At 32.7% G+C, this 25134-nt stretch overlaps 1 protein-coding gene across 3 annotated transcripts in view; it reads left to right on the top strand.

Moving 5' to 3' along the window:
- dpy (fibrillin-like protein dumpy) overlaps positions 1 to 25134 on the top strand; it is a 532146-nt gene that overhangs the window by 5001 nt on the left and 502011 nt on the right. The gene's annotated exons all lie outside the window — the stretch shown is intronic.

Here is a 25134-nt window from a genome sequence, read left to right as displayed (position 1 = left end):
CATTTCCTAAAGATGATGATAATGAACCATCAACACCAGAAGTGATGACAAACGAAGAAATAAACATTGAGGAGGGAAAGGAAAGGAAGCATTAAGGAAATTAAAGAATAGAAAATCACCAGGAGAGGACGGACAGAATAACGAATAATTCCTAAAGTACAAAGAACCAGATCTGACTACCTAATACCACAACAATGAAGACCACGCATTTTAATACCTCTCTTTAAAAAGGGGACAAATCGGATCCAGGCAACTAGAAGAATCAACCTATTAAATACAACACTAAAATTAACAACCAAAGCGATAACAAATAAACTGAATGAAATTATAACACTAGCAGAAGAACAACAAGGTTTTAGATTGGGAAGATTATGCAGCGACGCTATATTTATAATGAGTCAAGTGTAAGAAAAATAACTAGAAAAATACCAAACTGGTATATTTGTTACTGGCATACCTCTAAAAATTATTATTAAAACAATCAAAAATATCTACCAGAACAACACGAGAAAAATAAAAATAGAAGAAGAACTAACTAAGCCAATTGAAGTTGACGATGGGGTCAGATAGAAGGATCTCTGAGATCTCATTGTTTAATCTTATCATGGTTAAAATAATAAAAAAAAAGAATAAACAAGGATACCAAATGAGACAATAACAACTTTAATGCAACAATAATCTGCTATGCAGACGATGCAATACTACTTTCCCAAAGTGAAGATGATTTACAACGTATGTTGCACCAATTTAATAAAACTGCCAGAAAATTTAACATGAAAATTTTCCCAAAAAAAGACAAAATGCATTGTTATAATAGCAAATTTACTAAGATGTAAATTGAAGCTGGAAGATCAGATAATAGAACAAGTGATGGAGTTATCACTAGGCATATCACATTATCTAGCTTTGGAAAGCACGAAACAGAAGTGGAAGATCAAGCGAATAGAGCAAACAGAACCGAAGCTTGCCTGAATGAAACAATATGGAGAAATAAAATTACCGGGAAATACTTTTATTGGTTTTGTTTTCTCTCTATTTATTTTTAGTCCCTGTCTGTGGTTTTACAACATATTGGAATCTACTACATCTATCATTACTTTGTACAAGTATTCAATACTTTTAGTAATAATAACTGTGTGTGATGCGTACCTAAAGTTGTTTACGAAAATTACTATTTTTGTTTGCACATTTACTTCAATTCTTGTCATCTTTACGTTCTCAAGCGTTCTTTGAAAAAATTGTTTTTAATATGTATTAAACGCATAAAAAAGTGAATCCAAGATAGATAACGATGAATGGAAAAAAACTTTTAAAAAAAGTTTTATATCGAAAGATTTTTTAAAATAATTCAAATATCTTCTTAATAGATCACCAAACGACCATAAAAATCAAATAAAATATGTTGTTATCTTCTCATATTCTAAAAATTATTATATAACATGAACAAATTTAGAAGTCCATGTTTTTAAAAATTCAGTACGATTTTTATAGAAAACTCAACCTATCGATATAAGCATCTTGCGGCTAAAGTTGGATTTTTATGGCATAATTAACGGATATTTTGTTAACTATACAACTAGTTTGCTTCCAGCGATTTCAACATACCTATATAACTTGCTTGAAGAACTCGTTTGACTTGACATTTTTTACGTCCAAATGTTTGCCGTCTAACATTTTGCACTACGTTATATAAGAAAGAAAACGGAGATGGTGTCTTTGATAATCTTTTTTGTACGAAACAATTTTAGCAGTCAAGAAATATACTTTTATTGATTTAACACACAGTCATCCGATCGAGGTGCAAAAAGGCCTACATCATCTGACAGGATCTGCTATAAAATTACAATAGTCTTTCTTAACACAAATGAAAAAGTATTAATACTTGGAGGATGTATCATTAAAGCGACTGGTAAATCATCTTCTTCACGGGTCTTCCCGAGAAATACTTGATTAAAGATGCAGTAAAACTACTCACTTAAGTTTCGCAGTGATGTCATTTTCTTTCTGACAATACTTATTTTTATAGTCTGTAGATAGAATATATATATATATATATATATATATATATATATATATATATATATATTAGCTTTATTATGATTCCTTTCCCCTGATCACTCTCATTTTACATATTATATTCACAGATATATATTTCTCCGTTTTTTTATCTTTCCACTGATAATTTTTAGGTTAACGTTGCTAATGCTTTTCTTAAATGCGATAATGAATTTAATTTTCTATACATTAAGCCTTAGGCTACAATTTTTCCTACTTTTTAATATTTTGGTTAGAAATCTTTGTGAGTCTGCCTTGATATATCTTCACTTTTAAATAAATATACTTTAATTTAAGAACCGGATGATAGGAACAACCTTAGCTGACTGCTTTTTAATGCTTATGTGTTCCTTTGATTGGCACTGCTGCTTTTGGTTATAGAAAATGTTGAATTATTTATACTTGGTTTTTTGGGCCACATTTTCCACGTTTTAGGCATTTTGAATTCTATCCAAAATTGATTTATAAGATGTAGCATTCTTAACCGTAACAAGAGTTCTGCATAACTTAAAAAGTTCCATGTTTTTATTTGGTCTGCTCTGGTTATTTATTTACTCTTGAATATTATGATCGTCTTTGTAAGCTTTTACATTATTATATGGTCAATTACATACAGTGTCTTTTGTAATCTTTGTAATGTAATTTTTTTTTATTTTTATTTTTATCGAAATATATTATTCTTGATCAAAAGTTTTGCTTGTTCTAAAATCGCATAAAATGAAATAAAATGCAAGTTTTTTAAAACCTTGCCTTTCCAAAACATTTTATAGTTAATTTTATGATATCCCTATGAATTTTGCACTGTTCCGAAATGTACATAATTATGTTTACAATATCTCTTAGTAACTTCAGTCAATAATTTTAAAATTATCAGCATTTTTCAACAGTGCTAACTCTTTATCAAAGAATATATCTTGTACTGTGCTATGGTATTGGGGATGATTCGTACAAGTATGCATTTCAAATATTTAATGAAAAATATCCAGATGTAGGTACCTGTTACGCAGAATGGATTTAAAACATTATTAAAGAAATTTTATGAGACAGGATCTATTGAAGACAAAAAATTCTATAATTAGATTGAATAAAACAGGGCTTAGTGAATTTTACTCTTATTCCATTGCCTGTATCTATCAGTTACGTAAGTAAAATCTATCTAAGCCCTTAATCTAAGCCCTTTATTAATATGTTGAATCTGTTTGTGCGATTCTTCTTTTTCATTATCATCTTTTTTCATATTTTCATATCATCGATTTTTCATCAGCTGATTCAAAATCTGTTTCTTTTTCTGGAGCTTCATTATATTCATCAAAATCTATTTTAATGTCAACATTAGTGGCAAATATTAGAACATTTAGATGATTGCTCAGACAAGCAGTGCAATAATCGGAACATTTCATCCAATTTTTAACGCAGCTGCAAGATTTTGAGCAAATTTTTTTGCAGTTGCCAATTGATTTTGGTATAACTTCCGGAAGTAATAGTTCGGAAGAAATATAACCAAAAGTGAACTTTTTATTTTATTAGTGAACAATAACAATTTTTTCATACACAGAAGAAAAATTAACGGTTACAACCATATGTAAACTTCTCTAGGCTCTCTAATTTATGGGATTTCAATGATTTGATTTTATTTGAAAGATTGAATGCCCCTTTATATGTAAAACAATTTTCAAGTATATGAAACTTTTTTTGTTGGATCTACACAATTTTGAAAATTAATAACTTTTTTTAAAAAATTTAGATTGCAAAAACCACTTGATCAATTAAGCTGACATTTTGAGTAGTATTTTTTTATTTTAAAAACATTTTCTGGGTAACTTTCAAAGGTTATATGTGGCTATTAATTACGTGAAAAAGATTATTAAAAAATATTTTGTGTTTTGACTCTTTTTTAACGGTTTTACTAATTTTGCCATAATAATAATTTTTTTAATTTAAAATTAATTTTATCTTATAAAAAATTAATTGCAAAACTGTATTGTCTTTACAATTTTTTTTAAATTTATAGCTGCCGACATAAAGCAACGAAAAGAAAAAAAATTAATTTTTTAAATTTATTTCACAAATTGTTTAATAAATTATAAGTTCTAATAATATTTCCAAGCCATAAAAGCAAAAAAATAGGAACACGTCAACAATGAATATGCATTTACTGTTAAATAATTTTTTTGAATATTTTCTAATCAATTTTTGAGCAAACTATGCCGTTATCCCTTTACTTTGTACCTAAATTTGTTAATGTGCGATTTCTAGAAAATTGTATCTATCTGATGCGATAGCAGCAGCAAAAAACTATTAGTAGAATATGGTCGATTCAGTTTTAAGTGATATAGATATTAACATTTTTGATAGCTGTGATTAAAAAGCAATTTAGAAAGTGAAAATATTTACGTTAATGATAATTATATTAACAGTTTCACATAAAGAACCTAATTAGCTAAAGGCTGGCGTCAGGTCAATATTTGGTTAGTTCCAAAATAGAAACAATTTAATAGTTATTGAACTTTTTTTATGATTATATGTATGTAAGACTTCAATTTTTAACAAAAATTAAAGAACAAGAAAGTGGGAGAGAAACGTCAGGTAAGATTGAGTAGTTAAGAAAGATTCTGGAACAAACTGATGATCACAGTACCAAATAGATCAGAAATTAGTGAAAAAGACAAGGACTATGTTCAAAAATGTATACAAGGTCTGTTAAAAAATGATAATTATTAGTTATCTCCAATAGTTATCTCATATAACTGGGTAGCATCATAAGAGTGACAATTCATCATATTATCTTCACTAATTTTAACATAATCCAGTCATTAATTTATTTAACATCTTCCATAGCTTTAAAATCTCCTTAAATATAGCAAGAGCAACGATGGATTCAACAATAAACGAACTAAAAACGTCTAAATTTTTAAAGAGCTAGAACAAGACGACGAACTGGCCTCGACAATATTTAACGTTACTCTGGACCATTGATTATAAACCACACCCATGTGTGGTTTATAATCAATGTATGGACTATCCAAGGCGAAGACTGAACGTTACAAGAGCCAATATATTACCAAAAAATCATCAGAATTAAGCCCTTTGCCTAGTATTAAGTCACACAGAACTCAAGAGAAAAATAAATAAATATATATATTTTTTTTATTTAAACATAGAGAACCCACATCAACCACCAAGGGTTATTAGTGGGGGGACATACACAGTAGTACAGTACAGTTTTATAAATTAAAGTATATTATAAATGTTTATGTCTGTTAGAAACTGCAATAAATCCGATATATTTGTCGTAATCGCACTTCTCAGATTTCCACTAATTCCTCGGCATGTTTTTTGAGGTTGGAACTGCGGACAGTCGATTATAAGATGCTTCACGGTGAGTTGAGTAGAGCAGTAGGTACAAATCGGAGCTGGTTCTTTATTTAGAAGGTGTGTGTTAGTATTGTGTGGCTGATTCGAATACGATTTACGATTACTTGATCTCTTCTTTTTCCTTGTTGTGGTAGGCTGGCGTCTACTCGAGGCTTTATTGTTTTCAATTTAGAGTCTGTTGCTTCCCATAAATTTATTATATGATTCATGGACTGTCGTTTATGGTCGGTGTGGGGATACTTAGTAATTTTTGGAACATTTTCATTTCTGATGGATTTTAATGCCAATTGATCAACTTCCTCGTTGCCTTTAATGCCAATGTGTGAAGGTATCCAGATAAATGTAACCTTTTTATTTATATGGTGTAGTACATTAGGTTCATTTATTATATTTTGTGCAATAGGATAGCTAGGGAAAAGTTGATTATTTCCGTGAATTGCGCTGAGTGAATCTGTGATGATTAAAATATTATTTTCAGTCGTTGAAGAGGAGTTTTTGATAGCTTCTAATATCGCTGTGGTTTCCCCGGTGTAAATGCTGCAATGCTGTGGAATTCTAATGGCATATTCAGTTTTTGATGCATCTGTGTATATTATGTGGTGATTTGGATACTTCTCCATAATTTATTAGAATGTATTAATAATAAGGTTAGGATTTGTGATATTTTTTGGGTACTGTGTTTAAGGTAAATCGGTAATAGGTAAGGGGGTAAGCCATGGAGGGAAGTCTAATTTTGTGGTTATGGATAATTTGAATTCATTGCAATTGAAACCTTTTTGATTGATTCTTTCCCTAAAGGTTTTGTCTTTATATTGTTTGTTTCTATACAAATTAGATGTAGGTGCGTTAATAATCTCAGAATATAATGGGTACTTTTTATTGGAAGATATTCTTGCTGCATAATTTAAACTAAGTAGATGTCGTCTTAGATGTAGAGGGGGTTCTCTTGATATTACTTGTAAGCTGCTTACAGGACTGGTTCTGAAAGCACCGACGGCTAATCTTAGAGCTGTTTTTGGAATTGTGTTAAGGTTTTTTAGGAACGTTTTATTTGCTGTTAGCATATTGCACCGTAGTCCAGTTTACTGCAAATAATTGATTTGTAGAGGTTAAGCAGAATACTAGAATCAGCTCCCCATATATTACTGGATAGAATTTTCAGCAAGTTTATTCTATTTTGACAAGTTAGTTATAAATTCGTAATGTGGGTTTTCCAGTTTAATTTGTAATCAAACGTTAGGCCCAAAAAATTTGATTCCTCTGAATGAGATATATTTTGACCGGTATATATTAACGAAACAGGAATGGTATTCTTACGTTTGCTGAATACTGTGTAGTGTGTCTTATTAGTTAAAAAGAGGAAGCTTGTTTTGGAAGACCATTCTTAAATTTTGTATAGAAGGTTCTGTAGTATTTTAGCCCCAGAACAACTAAATCATCAGCGTACAAGTTTGCTTTTATAGGAGGCTTAATTGTATTTATTACGTCGTTAAATGCAATTAAAAATAAAGTTAAATTTAAAATAGAACCTTGTGGAACACCGTTGTCGACTATTCTAGTGGTAGAGGTGTATCAATTTACTCTTACTTGTATTTTCCTTTTATTCAGAAAGTTTTTTTTATAAACGTAATCATATGTCCTTGAACTCCTCATTTATCAAGTTTATTTAATATGAGGTATCTCCATGTTGTGTCGAAAGCTTTCTTCTTCTTCTTAACATGCCATACACCAAAGTGCGTAGGCGACTATCTCATTACTAGAATTCTGTTCTTGGCGGCGTGACACAGCTCGCCTATATTGTGTATTTCTGTCCATTCTTTAATATTTCTTAACCAGGATAATTGTTTGCGGCCGGCTCCTCTCCTACCTTCGATCTTCCCTTGTAGGATTAACTGTGGTATTTCATATTTTGCTCCTCTCAATATGTGCCCAAGGTAACCAATCTTGCGTTTTTTAATTAATTTAAAGAGTTCTCTTTCCACGCCGGCTCTCTTAAGGACGTCATCGTTTCTAACTCTATCCACCCAAGGTATGCGCATCATTCTTCTTAATGACCACATTTCAAATGCTTCAAGTTTGTTGATAGATGTTTTTTTCAAAGTCCACGTTTCCATGCCATAAAGCAAGATGGACCATATGTAGCACTTGACCATTCTGTAGCGTATTTCGAAATGTAGGTTTTGATTACATAGGAGCGGTCTGAATTTCACAAAAGCTTGTCTTGCCATTTGTATTCGGGGTTTTATCTCTTGTTGTGGATCCGATTGGTCATTGAGTGTGGTGCCAAGGTATTTAAAAGTTTTCACGCGTTTTATGCGATCGTCACCTATGCATATTATCGGGTTTTCTGGAGGGTTTCTGCTAATGACCATATATTTCGTTTTCAAAATGTTGATTTTGAGGCCATATTTTTTACCTATGCTATTCACCCTATCAAGTAATAACCTGCTGATCTTCCAATTTATCAGTTATAATTACTGTGTCGTCCGCATAGCGTAGGTTGCTAATTGGTATGCCGTTCACCTTAATGCCTAATTCCGTGTCTTCTAATGCTTCCGCAAATATATTTTCAACATATAAATTAAAAAGCATCGGAGAGAGTATGCGAAAGTTTTATTCACATCAAAAAAGACTACTATAACTTTCTGATCTAGTAAGAATGCATCATGAATGGTTGACTCAAGTGCCACTATGTTGTCGTTAGCAGATCTTCCTCGTCGAAAACCATTTTGGACTTTGGTCAGGAGATTTTCATTTTCTAGATACCATGTAAGCCTGTAATTTAAAATCTTCTCGAGAAGTTTACACATGCTACAGGTGAGAGAAATAGACGGTAAGATGTGGGACAATGAAATATATGCAGAATTAAAACCTGAAGGTGCAATGAGATGGGACTAGAAGTAAACACACAGTTAAGAGAGAAGAGAACTAGATATCGAGTTTAAGTAAAAAAGGTGGTTGTAGTGTATGAGGCTAATTTATTATAGAGAAAATAGAAGGAATTTAATAAAGAATAAAGAATTTTTGAATCTTTGTGGCGATCAATGTAAATACGTTATGGAGATCCGAATTTCACTGTTAAAAACTGTTTAAAGAATTCACCAGGATCTAGAGATTTCGATGGTCTTGATAGTGAGGAAGTGTGAATTATTAGTTGTCATAAATTGGAGGATTGTAACTGCTAATGCTGGGGTCAGAAAATACTGAACGCCTACCCAATTTGGTCAGTAAAAATAAGAATAATTTAAACTGCAATAAAAATATTTCCGCAGTAATTTCATAAAATGATTTACCATCGATACAAACTTGTAAACTCAAATAACAAAAACACAAACATAAAATATTTTATCTGTGTCAAAAATATCATTTAACAATCTCTGTCATTCCATGTTTACCATTTTTGTACATGGTGTTGGAATTTTGCAATGATTAATATAGAACACAAATGATTAACATATGCAATGAAATTGCATGGATTCGCCACACCTCAGTTCTTTATTCTTGCCCGTTTGTGACCTTGCGTAATGGTACCAAGAAAAGGATCGCTGTGTAGTGAAATTTATTGTAAGAATAGGATTGATGAAGTGGGCGGAAGATGTGTGAGAGTATGTGACAATGGACTAAGTAAAAAAACGATCATAATTAAACGTCGATTAAGCCAGAAATCATTCTGAAAAATGTCGTTTTTAGGGATAACATTGTATATTTGTTAAATTAATGAATATATTGAAACTAGCTGAAAAGTAGTTTGTCACAACTGTAGATATGATAAGAATAGAATTAATTTAGCCCTGGAAGTCATCTGACGAATAAAAATAAACTTTTGGAAACAAATATACTGAAACTTATTCTGTTATTGATAACAAGACGCCTATGCAGCAACTTCGATTAAAGGCTTCGTACTGAGCTTGAAACTATAATAATAATGAAACAAAAATAATAGAGAAAATGACCTCACGATCAAATGTGTAAAGGGCTGTCCAAAGATAATGAAACTTCGTTCATAATTCTATTGCAGGTAAATTTACGGATTGGCTTCTTATGTATATGAATCTAAACTCTTTATTTTACAAATTCGCATCAACCCGAAGGTTAGTAGCGAGAATCAGATTTACAATATTAAATATATTATATATTAACAAAATTAATAACTTTTAAGTAGTTTAACATATTTGTGAATGAACAATTTGCACCAAGTGCTTTCTCTAAGTTTATTGAGATACCATAATTGATTCTTGCTGTGATCTAAACTCTCTTGTGTCCAAATTTAATTAATTTATAACTATTGTTCAACTTTTAGACCTCAGATTATTTTCCTACCAGAAACGTGGCTTCTTCTATCCCCCATGCTATTGTAAACATTGATAATGTTCCTATATTTCGAAGAGACAGAGGTACTTGTCGAGGATGAGGAGTATGAATCTATTTAGAAAATGAAATTATTAATACTTTTTCCATTAGTAAGAAAACAATAGACGATATTTCAATTTTACAGACATTAGCTAGCCCATTATTTCCAAAACTGGCACTATCAATTCCAATAATTTGCTTAAAAACTTTTTCATGAACTAGGAGTTAAGTGAATTAACTCCTACTCCCTATAGATTCTAAGAGCTTTCTGACAGGGAAAGTTAGCACCAGGGTAGGATCCTTTTTTTTTCAGAAATACGGACAAAAACCATATAGACGATGACAAAGAATTCGGTGGGAGTGGCAGCTTTATGTTTAGAGATAAATACAGAAATTTGGGGGAGAAAGGAGAACTGAGTGTGAACGACAACCGGTAAAGACTAATTGATATATTTTAAAACAATAAACTAATAAAGAAAAGAGAAAGGCGCCAAACAAAGGAAATGGAACACATATATGTTTAAAAATCCTAAAAAGAAGAATGAGTACCAGCAGAAAATAAAAGTAATATTAAATGAAAGAGGAGAACAAAACAACATTAAAGAAGAATGGAATCCAAACGACAATTACAAATATGGCAAAAAAAACTTTAGGTGAAAGCTCAAGCAAAAGAAATGAGGAATGGTTTGACCAAGATTGTTTGACCATCATTCAATCTTCGCTTATCCACTGCTGGACATAGATCTCCCTCATAATTTTCCATCTATTTCGATCTTGTGCCTCTTGCATCCAATTCCTATGACAACGTTTTAGATCGTCAGTCCAACGTGTTGGTGGACGACCTCTGCTTCGGTAGGCATCATCTCTTGGTCTCCATTCCAGTATCCGCTTTGTCCATCTATTATCTGTCATTCGAGCCACGTGACCTGCCCAGTTCCATTTCAGTGTTGCTACTCTCTCTACTGCATCAGCCACTCCTGTTCTTTGTCGTAGCTGGCGATTTGGGATCTTGTCTCGTAGTGAAACGCCCAACATAGCACGCTCCATCGCCCTTTGACACACACGGATCTTTTGAACTGTTCTCCTTGTCATGGTCAACGTTTCGGCACCGTAAGTTAACACTGGCAAAACACACTGATTAAACGTTTTTCTTTTAAGGCATATTGGTATATCAGACGATTTGAAAATATGGTTCAGCTTGCCGAAGGCTGCCCAAGTCAGTCTTATACGACGGAGAAGCTCAACGGTTTGGTTATCTTTTCCTATGCGAATCTCATGACCTAGGTATTTATAGGCCATTACCTGGTCTATGGATCTTGTTCCTACGCATATATCTTCGCTGACTACAAGATTTGTCATCATCTGGGTTTTAGATATATTTATTTTCAATCCCCCTTCTAGCGAGGAAAGGTAGAGCTGATTTAAAAGTTCTTTGGCCTCATCTATCCTATCAGCTATTAGTACAATATCATCTGCAAACCTTAGATGGCTAAGCTTTTCTCCGTTTATGTTTATGCCCTTGTCGGTCAGTTTTGCCCTTTTACATATATATTCCAAAAGCGTAGTGAACAGTTTCGGCGATATGGTGTCCCCCTGGCGTACTCCACGTTGTATCGGGAATTTCTGGGTTTGACGATCACCCACTCTAACACTGGCTGTTGCGTTTTGGTATATATGTTTAATTATATTTATATACCGATAGTCAATTCGGCATTCTGTCAAGGCTTCCAACATTTTTTGTTGATTTACGGTGTCGAATGCCTTTTCATAGTCGACAAATATTAAAGCTAGTGGTTTATTATATTCAGTGCATTTTTCTATAAGATTTTTTATTACCAGTAGGTGATCGTTTGTTCCATAGCCTTTTCTAAAACCCGCCTGTTCTATGGGCTGATAAAATTCCAATTTATTTTCTAGTCGTTTCGTAATTATTTTTGTAAATAGTTTATAAATATGTGAAAGTAGACTTATGGGCCTGTAATTCCTGAGGTCGGTAGCATCCCCTTTTTTATGAAGTATGATAATTTCTGCGTTATACCACTGGGTTGGTGTTATTGCTTCCTGCAAACATCTAGTGAATAGTTTGGCAAGGACCTGCCATAATCTTTTTCCAGCCACCTTCAAGGCATCTGCCACTATTTCATCGCCTCCGGGGGACTTATTGTTTTTCATTTCTTGCACTGACCTTCGAACTTCATTGGGTGTTACGTCCGGTAAAAGTTCAGATCCCTGATTGATTATCTTTGGTAATGATCCACTCCGGTTACATTGCTGTTCTTTGTATAGTTGTCTATAAAAACTCTCTATCGTATTCATAATTTGAATTCTATCCTCAATGATTTGCCCCTGTTCATTTCTTAATTTGTGGACGTTTTTTCTTCCAATGGACATGCTCTGTCTGAGTACTTTCAAGCTTTTGTTTTCTTCTATTACTCTAGTTATTTCCATCGTATTGTATCGTCTCAGATCTTTTCTAACTTCCTTTTTAATTGTCTTATTCAAAATTCTTAGTTCATTTTGGTTATGATCCTGATTTTCCCTAAGTTTTCTTCTTTCCTCTAGAAGATGTTTTGTGTTGTGGCTTAATTTTTTGTTATTATTTTCAGGACGAGGACAGTATTTCTTTTCAGCTTCTTTCAATATTTGAGTAATATTATTGTTCATTTCATTGATGCTGATATTCTCTAAGTCGTGTGTATCCAAACTAGTCTTAATATTTTCTTCGTAAAGTGTTATATCTTCTGGGAACAGCCACCTTCCACTTTTCTTTTTGAGGATCATTTTTGTTCTTTCAACTTCAGTGTTAAAAGTGGTTTTTGCTCTAACTAGTCTATGGTCGCTCCCTGTTGAAAATTTATTCAATACTGTTACATCCTGAACAATATCTTTCCGATTTGATATTATGAAATCAATCTCATTTTTTGTTCTTTGGTTCGGACTCTTCCATGTCCACTTACGTTGGGGTTTCTTTCCGAAGAATGAGTTCATCACAAAGAGATTTTCCTGATGTAAGAAGTCAAGAAGCCTGTTACCTCTCTCATTTCTCTCACCAAATCCAAAGTTTCCCATAGCAGATTCTGCATCATCTTGTTTGAATCCCAATTTGGCGTTAAAATCTCCAATTATCAATGTGTAATGTGTTTTTGAAGTTTGTATAGCTGCTCTGATATCTTCATAAAATTGGTCAACTTCCTCATCCGGGTGACTCGTAGTTGGTGCGTAAGCCTGTATAATTTTAAGTTTGTATCTTGGGTTTAATTTAAAAATAAGATAAATGACTCTGGTACATATACTTTTTATTGTGATTATGTTTGGTACCCATTTTTTATGGATTAAAAAACCCACTCCTCCAACAGATGAATCTTCGTTTCCTCTGAAATGGAACATATTTCCAGACTTAAGTATTATTTGATCTTCTTCTCGACGTCGAACTTCACTTATACCGATTATATCCCATTTTATGTGTTGTAGTTCATTCTCCAGTTCTATCATTGATGCTTCTGTTGATAAAGTTTGTACATTGTAGGCACATATATGCATTTGTCGTTTGTTTTGGTGGCCTGATCTCTTCCGGTGATTCTTAGCACCCTCTGCTCCAACACTATTCTGACCGCCACCTTGGTCAGGGAAATTGGAACCGCCGGGGACTGAGGGCCGTACACTTGATGTATCCATCATGAGGGGAAATTTGGCCTTGAAACGCCGCGCTGGCCAAGCGTGTTGGCGAGTTTTAGAGTTGTAGTAGAAGGAAATATAGTGACCCGTCTGCCTTCGGAAACCTAATCGCCATTCGGGGTCGGAAGAAACAAGAGTTAGCCAAGAGAGGCTGATAGGAAAGATTAAAGACATTTCACTCAAGACAAGTTGAAAAAGAGTAAAATGTGAAGGCCCTTATGATCCGCCAGGTGCGTTTCATAAGCGTATGAGTATTTATTCACTTTGTGTTCCCGCTCATACCTCGGGGTGTTGACTACAGACTGTATGGCTCGTCCAGCATGCCATAGCATGAAGAATAGGGTGCACGCCATTTTTCCAAAGTTGACACCCCACTCCATGGCCTGACAATACTCATACCCATGTTTGACCAACAAGTAATAAATAGCAAAAATATAGCTAGACGGAAATGTCTACAAAGGTATTCCCGATTGAATAGAAGGGCATATGAAGAACTCAGAAAAGATGCAAAGAAAATATGTAGAAGGAAAAAGAGAGAAATGTTGAATAGAAAAATACAACAAATTATAGATTATAATAACATAAGAGAGGCTAAAAAATTGTACAAGGAAAAAAAGCAATACACCCAAGGATACATAACAAGATCAACAGTTTGCAAGGACAAAAATGGGGCAATTATCAGCGAGATAGAGGAAATAATGAAAAGGTGAAAGAATCATTTTTAAGAGCTTTAAACTCAAAAAAAAACAAAACGAAGATGAAGAAATAATTCACCACATAGCAGAACAACTAGTTCAGCAACCAAGATTGGAAGAAACGATAAACGTCATAAAACATCTAAAAAATCTAAAAAAAGCACCTGGCACAGATGAAATAACTGCAAAACTGATAAAGAATGGTGGACATGCGCTATGGAGGCGTATCCATAAACTAATCGACCGCATATGGACACTAGAAGTCATCGCAGAAGATGGGAAAGTAGGAATCATACTTCCTATATACAAAGGGGGAGACAAACGACTCTGCAAAAATTATAGGGGCATAACAGTTTTAAATGTCGTCTACAAGATAGTATCAGCAATTATATATAGCCGCCTGGAATCGTTTTCGGAGGAGATGATTGGTAAATACCAATGTGGCTTCAGACCAAAAAGATCAACTATAGACCAAATACATATTTTAAGAGGTATACAAGAAAAATGTGTTGAATATACCTATTTACAACTTGTATATCGATTTCAAACAGGCGTTTGATGGAGTAGATCGACAAAAGATGTTAAAGCAACTATCTATGTTAGGGACACCCAATAAGTTGGTTAAACTTAAACGAAACTGAAACGAGAAGCTGCTACGTTTGGTCTATATATAAATGAAAGCAAAACAAAATATATGGAGTACACAAAATCGAATCAATACGAGAATCTGAAGGTAGACAACCATACCTACAAATATGCCTTCACTTTTCCCTACCTAGGCTCAATAATAAATGACAACATCAGTCAAGAAATACTAGCACGGATTCTTAGCGGTAATAAGTGCTTTTATGCATACAAAGACTGAATGAAAAGTAAGTTACTGAATCGTGAGTCTAAGCTTAGAATCTACAAAACAGTAATTAGACCAGTGGTCACATATGGATGTGAAACGTGGACCCTCTCAACCACTGATGAAAATCAACTGAGAATATTTTAGCGCAAAATACTAAGGAAGATATTTGGACCAACCCAATGCAGCGATGGTTCGTGGAGAATTAAAATGAACCACGAGCTGGATGAACTAATGCAGAGCGCAGATATTGTTAGATTTGTGTAAAGTCACAAAGACTAAACTAGCTTGGTTACCTAGAAAGAATGCCAGATAATCGAGCTGTAAAAGTAGTCCAGAGATGGAAGCCCCAAGGAAACAGAACAAGAGGAAGGCCCCGTAAAAGGTGGATAGACGACATAGAGAGGGATCTTAAAACCATGAACATCAGGCAGTGGCGAAGGAAAGTATCCGACAGGGCAGAATAGAAGAACATTATTAAGCTGGCCAAGACTGACAAAGGGTTGTAGCGCCATTAGAAGAAAAGGAAGAAACTAATAATAGGCTTTTATAGATATAAGATATTTATACAGACATGAGAAATTGGAAACCAACTTATAATTTTGTAATTTTTCATCAAGAGAAATTAGTACAATTAAACAATGTCTGAACATACAACGAGAGATAACATGTGAATAGGTCCATTACATGGTCAACGCAAAAATATTGTTCCTATATGGACCAAACTAATAAGCGACGTTATATATGAAAGAACCACAGAAACAAAACAGAAAGAATAGACAATAAAAATTGGACAGTCTGATTCAGAGTATAGAGTATATATTTAAAGTATACAGCAAATTGGTGTCAAAACTAGGGCTCTTATCAAATAAAACCACAAAATTATAGAAGAACTGCTAACTTGAAAGAAACATTTGTACAAAAAATGGGTTACAAACCAAAGCAAGATGACAGACTGAAACTTACGAAATAAAAAAATTACAAGGCGAAGTATTAGTACCGCAAAAGGAGTTTTGAGGGATAAAAATATAAGGAATGCGATGTCAAACGACCTTTTTGACATTTGAAATCCACGAATTGTAACTAATCGTGTTAATATGTCAATTAATGATACAATTCCCACGCTTAACATACAAAACACCAGTTAATAAATACATTTTTAAACTACTAAAACATCCCAAAACCGCAAAATGAATAATTATTAACAATTATCTTAAATCAATACATAAACCCCGAGTTGATTATTAAAACATTATTGTGATTATAGGAAAGATTTCTTGCTTCAAACAGTAGCACGGCTTTTCACAATTATCCGATAAATCATTTTGCAATGCATATATGCAAATTCTAGAAATCCTGGGAACTTCTGTAACTTAACGATGTATTCATCACACAAATATTATTTATGTTTTCCACATATTGTTTCTAATGGCTGAACTGGATTTTTGTTACGATTTCGAGGTTAAAGACACGAGAAAAATAATGTTAGGTGCTCCAAAATACTGACCCCGATAAATACAAATGTTATTATTTTATTTCATTCATAATGTTAAATAATATTAGTATAGGGAAATAAGCAAAAAATCACACAAATTCTGTAAGCAAGTTGTATGTCTTCTTGGTCCAATTCCATAATTACTTTTGATTAAATATGCACTGAAGGTTCGGTTCATATCAAAATTAATTATGGTCCCACAATTTTTTTTGTAATAGAAACTGCGAGTCAGTCTGTCAGTTAAATGTCAAATCATAGTTGCCTATACACTACACAATAATTTTTTTAAATTGAATGGAAAGACGTACATCAATCAAAATACTGGAGCCATAATATTATCATCATCATCATTTGGCTCTACAACTCTATGTAAGTCTTGGCCGCGTTTACTATTTCCCTCCATTGTTGTCGGCCCTGAGCAGCTATTTCCCATTGCTGTATTCCCATTTTGCGTAGATCACTGGCTACAGCATCCTTCCATCTCTTTCTTGGGCGACCAACTGACCTTCTGTCATCGGGCCTTTCTCAGAATGTGGCGTTCAGGAGTCTTTCGTCACTCGATCTTACTACGTGGCCCGCCCATCTTATTCGGTTTGCTTCAATGTAGCGTACTATTTTCCTCTCCATATACTGTCTGGAGTTCATCATTGTGTCTTCTCCATTCTCCTGTTGTCTCTCCTCTGCAAGGCTCATAGATAGTCCGCAGTATCTTTCTTTCCAGTACCAGTAATTTTGTTTCCCGCTGGTTCAGAATCCATGTCTCGCTTCCATACGTTATTGTGGGACGAATTATTGTCTTGTACACTCTTATTTTTGCTGGTATTAAGAGTATTCTTGATTTTAGTACGGTCATTAATGAGTAATATGCAGTGTTTCCTGCAATGATCCTGGCTGCCACGTCCTTTTTATATTTATTTTCAGATGTTATAATCGCTCCCAGGTACTTGAATTCTTTGATGACTTCAAAGTTGTATTCATTGATTGTTACGTTTTGTATAACCCTTGGTCTTAGGTTCTTCGTAACCACCATGTACTTGGTCTTGTCCTCGTTGACCTTCAGACCAACTTCCTTGGCTCCGTTTTCGAATAGGGTGAAAAATTCTTTTGGATCTCTGGTGGATTGTGCAATTGTGTCCACGTCATCCGCAAACGCCAATAGTATTTTTGATTCTAGGGCGGCAAATCCGTTTGTCAGTTGTGGTTGAGCTTTCCTTACCGCATGTTCTAGTGCAAAATTAAATAGCAGGGGGGCGAGAGGATCTCCTTGTCTAAGCCCGGTGTCAATGAGGAATTTCTGCTACGTGGTGCTGCCAATTTTAATCCGTGCGGAAGCGTTCTCTGTACTCACCTGTGCTAATCGTACCAGCTTTCTAGGTACTCCCATTTGTACCATGGTCTCCCACAATGCTTCTATGCTAACAGAATCGTAAGCTTGTTTAAAGTCCACGAAGATTTGGTGTACATCGCAGTTGAATTCCCATAATATTAAATACTTATTTTAATTCAAATATAATACTTGTAGAATCCATCCAATGGAAGATAAACAAGAACAGAATAAATTTGCGGAAAAAGAATGGGAAATCATAAAAGAAAATATTGAGTTTTCCCATGTTGGATTTAACCATTCTGTTAAATGTAAAATAAAGCAGGATTTATCTGTAGGATATTCATTTAATACAACCAATTATGTTATCGATAGTTCCTCTTCAGGGCAATTAAACGTGGAAGTTTCTGTTAAAGAGATCAAAGTAGAGGAGGCTCAAATTGATAATGGTTTTCAGGAGGAGAATATAATGGAAATAATTAAAGCATTACCTGAAATTCCTTGTAGTCAGAAGCCACATATAAATCCCCACATTGAAGACAAACTTGTTAAGTGTGAAATTTGTTTAAAGTCTTTTTCGAAAAATGGTACTTTGAAGAAACATATGAGAGTCCACACTGGAGAAAGATCTCTCCCATGTGAGATATGCTTCAAGTTGTTTTACAAAGCACATGACTTGACAAGACATATGAGAATACAGACTGAGGAAAAACCTCACCAATGTAAAATTTGTTTGAACTCATTTTCCCAAATAGGTGGTTTGAAATTACACATGAGAATGCACACTGATAAAAAACCTTATCAGTGTAAAATATGTTCGAAGTTCTTCTCCAGTACAAGCAATCTGGAAGCACACACAAGAATAAATACTGGGGAAAAACCGCACTAATGTGAAATTTGTTGTAAATCATTTTCTCTAGCAAGTACTTTACAACTGCATAAAGATAGTATACACACTGGGATAAAACCTTACCAATGCAAGATATGCTTTAAGTCCTTGTACAAAACAGCTGATTTAAAAAGACATATGAGGATGCACACAGGAGAAAAACCATATCACTGTGAAATTTGTTCAAAGTCGTTTACCAGTACAAGTAATTTAAAAGAATATAAAAATATACATACTGAAAAAAAACTTAATGTAACTGCAATAAAGTCTCTGGGATAAACAAATAGAATCACTTTTAAACTAATTAATGGATCGATCTGAAATTTGGAGGGTTGACTAAAGACCACAATACCCAACTTTGGGCGGAATAACAAATGCCTAGGTTAATTTTTACAATAATTATAAACAAATAACCTTTTGTCTTATTGTGCAGTTTTTGAAGCAACAAATTAATTTTAGGGCTTTTAAAAATTGCTATTTTATAGTTTTTTATGTTCTAAAAGATAAAGTTTTGTAATTTTACCTCAAATATTTTCAATGGTAAGCAAAAAGACGAATAAACGGCATTTTTTACACAAAATTGCTAATAATTAAAAAAAGACGCCAAAATTTATGCGGAAAACATATAGGTTTTCTTTATATAGGCCTATAATAACTAAAAAAATTGTCAGACATCTGGATTAGTCACAGTCCCGAGAGAAATCTTATTTCCTCGGTCTATATATTAAAGATCTTTAGTTAATAAATCCGGTCAATATATTTTTCTTTTGAGCGCCTTTTCTGCTTCTGAAATGTGGTCCCCCTTGTACGCTTTCATATTCTTTTGTTTGATGGATTCATATTTACATAAAAACTATTATATCTACTACGTCTACAAAAAATAGAAATGAGAAAATAGACAGACTGTTCAAGTAAAAAAAAAACTATTTCTGTAAATAAAAGACACTACTAAGGAAGTATAAGGCAGTTCACAAAGCCAGCAAATAAATTTGACGTATACCATGCCAATAAAACTTAACATGACATTTGTTGGTCTCATCTCCGAAGAAGATATATATTTGCGTCCAGCTATAAATTTTATTTTATTGTATCGTTCACTTCAGTCTCCTTAAAGATACTCTCGATAAAATAGTCGGTAACGGTACTTTCAGGCTAAATTTGCATAAATCACCCACCAGCAATAATTTTCAACTTTTTGACATTTTCATTTTAACTACAAGACATATTTTTATATAAAAATGTCAAGAAGAAATGGTGGGTATGAAAGGTTATAGGCTATTTTCTTGTGGCATCTTAATGCAATTGCTATTTTTGTTATGGAAATGCCACAGTTTAAGTTTGAAATAAGTTTATTTTTGAATCGATTTTGATAACGATTCAGAAATACATTTTATCTAAAATTAAACCTAACAGTAAACAAGAAAAAACAAAGAATTGTATTAATAAAATACCTTGTAAATGCGATCATTTTTATTTAGGTGAAACATCAAGGCGTAAAACAGCGCAGAAAATCTTTGGGTTCTTTCTGTAATGACACAAACATAGCTGGCATTATGGATTCCCCGTGTCTTTTCGATCAGTATTTCCAAACAGTCATTTTGCAAACAACCAGCCAAATTCTGAGACTAAATCTTCTTCTTTTGGTGCTTATTCGTTTGAATATTGGCGATCATTCTGGCTATAATTATTTTATTAACTGTTGCTTTAAATATAATAGTTGTTGTTGTGGAGAACCATTTTCTCAGGTTTTTTACCATGATATTCTTCTTATCTTAATTCCTCGCTTTCCGAATACTTTGCCTTGAAGAATTATTTTCAGTAATCTGTATTTAGTGCCGTTTCTTATTATGTGTAAAAGATATTCTAACTTTTTCCTTTTAATCGTATACATCACTTCTATTTCTTTCCCCATTCTTCGTAGTACAGGCTCGTTGGTTATCTTGTCCATCCATGATATCCTTAGGATTCTTCTATATAGCCACATCTCGAAGGATTTAAGTTTTTTCTCCATGTCTTCAGTCAGTGTCCAGGATTCAACTCCGTAGTATAATATCGAGAAGATATAACATCGTAGGAGCCTTACTTTTATCTCCAGATTAAAGTTGTGACTTTTAAAGTGTTTGACCATGTTGTTGAATGCACTCTGCTATTGAGACTAAATACTTCGTTTAAAATTTTCATACTTGTTTTATCTACAAGCTTAAATTTCGATTTTCTCGCCCACAAACAAGTGTACCATAATAACAAAACCAAAAATTGTTCACGTTTTTAAACAGTGGTAACAGGGTAATCCAAAAATCGGACTTTATTCTTTAATTGTTTTTTTTTTATAGAATTTGTTTGTTTACTAAAACAGTTGATTGCAAAAAAAATGAAATTATAACAAACCAAACCGATTGCATTATGAATTATTCACTTCATCCGTGCATGCATCAGTGAAAGGTCGAAACGGACGAACACTTTGAGGTTACTTTGTACAATAAAAATTAGATGCAAATGCCACAAATTGCATGCTGGGAACGAGAAAATTATAATATTAGAACATATGATTGAAATACGATATTGGCTGAATCATTTCAATGAAATGTGGAACATATTCAATAAGCGGTTAATTGGGTGTTGGTTTTGTTTCCTCTTTCGAGGCTGTGTTTCTGCCGGTGGCGTTTTCATAATCATTTTACGGGAATTTTACTACATAGTTATAAAAAGTTAAACAATGTTTATTTAATAATTTGCCTTATAGATAGCAATTGCTGTTCACATAATCACAATATTTCCAACGGGGTGTGAAAGCATAATGGTTTGACAGTTTCTGAAATAGTATATTCCAAAAAAAAACTACTTTCTTCTCATAAACTGTCTAGCTGTATTATACACGAGAGAATTTGTTAAAGCTATTTTATTAAGTGTTCAAAGAAATTATCATTAAATCTAAAATATTACTTGACTTGACCCAGAATGACACTGAAGTATAGCATTTTTCTTTATATAATTGTTTAGTATATAAGCACAAAATGTCCATATCAAATTTTCAGAAGGAGTTTTCTGATTTCGTGTTAGTTCAAAACAATTAGGAACAGTAATAAAATGTAATAAAAATAATAATTGAATCAAGTTTATAAAAAGCTTACTAATACCACTGTTGTATATACTCACGTTAGTATTACAAGTAGTAAGTTTCACATATGACTTCGATTTTTCTGCAACGAATTCGTGGTGCTTTATCACGTGTACACGGTACTATCCTCTACGGAAGCCGATAGTTAAGAGGCGATTGTTGTTTTTCATAGTCCAAAAATGTCCGTATTTCTAGTTTTCTAGATATTCAAAGGTAGTAGGAGTAGGCAATCAGCAAAAAATATAATATTGTTTTTCACATATGAAAAATTGAACAAAAGCATACATTTTCCTATGTCTTAAGAATAATGAATTAATCGTTTGCTGTTGTTTGGATCAAATGTCTTATATTACACAGCCATGATCTTCCCTGTTTTCGGAATTGAACTTTGCAAAAATGAAAATGACAAATTTTTTGTTATAATGTACTTACTATTTTAATGGAAATAAGCCACAATTGAAGTTACAATAAGTTTATTGACGTTTCAATTTCCACTTCGGAAATCGTGTGAAAACACAAACATTAATAAATTTGTTACTAAGTGAAAAATTCTTCTAATATTTTAATTTTATCTGACTCAAATATATTGATAATTTAGACATATATTATACATTTTAAAGTAGACGACTTTAAAATGGTATTGCCAATATTGCTGAGTTGCGTTCCTTGGAAGACTTTATTGTAAGATAGTTCATTCGATTACAAGAAATCAACTTTACTTTGAGAATATCCGTCAGAAAAAAATCATAACATGTAATTTGTCTTTAAAAAGACAACCACATGCCATGATGACAGTAAAATTCTCCTGTTAGTGATTTCATAGTAAATCATGAGGAAAAAAACCAGGAAAAAAACCTCCTAATACTATCCCGACTTGGCAAGTATTTGGTCTTACATTTAGTCCACTCTCAATAAACACCAAATTCTGATCTTATATATTGTTATTCAAAAAACATAAATGATGTATCCTCGATATGTCACTGACTCACAGATACTGGTATTTTCCTTTTTCAATATAGGTAACCAGATCCTACTGCATTCTGCGAGAAATTTGCGAAACAATTGGTCTCATTCAGCATAATTTTTCTCTTTTTATCATCTGTTTCTTTTAGGACTATACTTGAATCATTCCATTGAACCCTATGTTCATTATCCCATGCGTGTTTACATATTTGAGAACTATCAAATTCTCTATTTTTTAATATAAGATTGATGTTCACTTATTCTAACATTTAATGGCCTTGATGTTTCACCTAAATAAAACTGATCGCATTCACAAGGTATTTTATAAATACAATTCTTTGTTCTTTCTTGTTCATTGTTAAGTTTAGTCTTAGACAAAATAGATCTCAATTTGTTTATTGTTTTAAATGTTGTTGAAATGTTCAATTTATTTTCTATCCTTCTAAGTTTTTCTGATAATCCTTTTATTTATGGTATTGTTATTTTCCTCGTATTATTCCTTGTGTGTGCTGTAGGATCTCGTTCTAAGTTGTTCTATTTTATTCGGTCGATTGTTGAAAATTTAAAATGTTTAAGGAAAACATGGATTCAGTACTGTAGTTGTACTATTGACGGAATCCAAACTATGTTGTTATAAGTCCAAAAACCATATCAAACAAGTTTGTAAAATGTAGTAGTAAATCACTTCTTCTAAATAAAATAAAACTAAAACTTATCATTTTCGGTCTCCATAGAATCCATTCGACCTCATCTACGACACTGATCTGGATTTCTAGATAAACCAAACGATTTTAAAACTAGTACCAGTACTCTAAGTCGTGCATTTCTTTAAAAATGCAAGTTAATTAGCAAATCCAGCTGCCAATACTTGCACCAAGCCATTACGCGGGACTAGAGAAACTATAGAGAAACGTAGCATAGGCGTAGGAATCAACGTTATAATAGAAGTTCAGAAGTTATACAAGAATATAGAATATCAGATCGTGAAGCTTTTTTCTTATGGCATTTTATACTTGTAAAGGATAAAAATTTGATAATACATAGTTGAAAGTATTTATTGTTAAAAGTGTACAATCCTAGCGATTCTCCATTTTGCAAAAGGGGTCTACTTTTCATAATATTAGGCTGTATTTCGTAAAATAATGAAAAAAATAATTTTTTTTTAGAAAACTATTGTTGCCATTACTTTACCTTGGGAGTCCATGAAGTCTTACGTTGTCATGTGATCAGTTCCTATTGTAACTTAAACATCATAGTTTTTAATTATGAAAGATGTAACTCAAAGTTAATCAAACTACATTTACCCACCTATTTAGTAGCTTCAAACATGTACCTCCAGATGGCACTGATGATGGAATAGTTATTCCGAAAACGTTCTGTGATCTAGCCCGATAGGGTTTTTATTATTATACCTTTTATAAAGGAATTTTTTAAATAAAACATATTATATTATTAATATTTGATCAGAAACAGGTTTGTCAGAAATAAACCTAAATATGTTTTGTTAATACGTTGACAGGTGGCGTTAGGACCAAACAATAATTTATTGAATTTTTGTAAAATATAAAAAATAATAAAATTATTTTATTTAATTTTAAAAATATTATTTAAATTTTTAAAATACCAAAAATGTAGTATGAAGCTGATCTACAGTACTGCATAGTGTTCCACTTTCTTTCATTATTTTATGAAAAACCTACAGGCCAATATACGAAAACTCAATTTTTCTTGCAAACTTTTTGCAAAACAGAGGTGTCTTCGTCTGTTCTTTAACAAAGTTGTGATAGTTAAAGACTTTATTAATAATATAAAAAAATATATTTGAATCGCTTCCTAAAGAATTCAATTAACAGATCTTAGAATAGTTTTTCAAATAAAGCGGCCAAAAAGAATATATTGACTGGACCTAAAATATTTAAATTAATACAATTGATAATAATTTACTGATGATAATACTTAAGGCAAGTTATTTATTATTATTTTTTTCTGTGAAACCATTTAATTCATGAGAGATATTATGACAATATTTTAAGGCTACATCAAATTCTGAATAACAACTCAATGATTAGAATAATTTTGCGAAATGGTATATTCTAAAATCCAAAAATAACTCAAACTGGTCACCGTTATTTTTGATTTTTTCGCAATAATTCATTTCACACCAATCCCCATACTAAAAACAATTAAAAATCAGCTTTTTCTACCTCTGACCTTCATTATTATTCAATATTTAAATGATTTATAATAAAGCAAAGGCAAGGTCTTCTAACCCACATCGCGATAGTTGTTTGGTTCATTGTTTAGGTGTATGTTCAAGAACTCTCATTGCATTTAGGAGGTATCAT

This window comes from Diabrotica undecimpunctata, chromosome 5, assembly GCF_040954645.1.
Source record: "Diabrotica undecimpunctata isolate CICGRU chromosome 5, icDiaUnde3, whole genome shotgun sequence".
In the NCBI taxonomy this organism is placed as follows: Eukaryota; Metazoa; Arthropoda; class Insecta; order Coleoptera; family Chrysomelidae; genus Diabrotica; species Diabrotica undecimpunctata.
The sequence above is the reverse complement of the archived record's forward strand: the minus strand, read 5'-3'. Positions and strand labels throughout refer to the sequence as shown.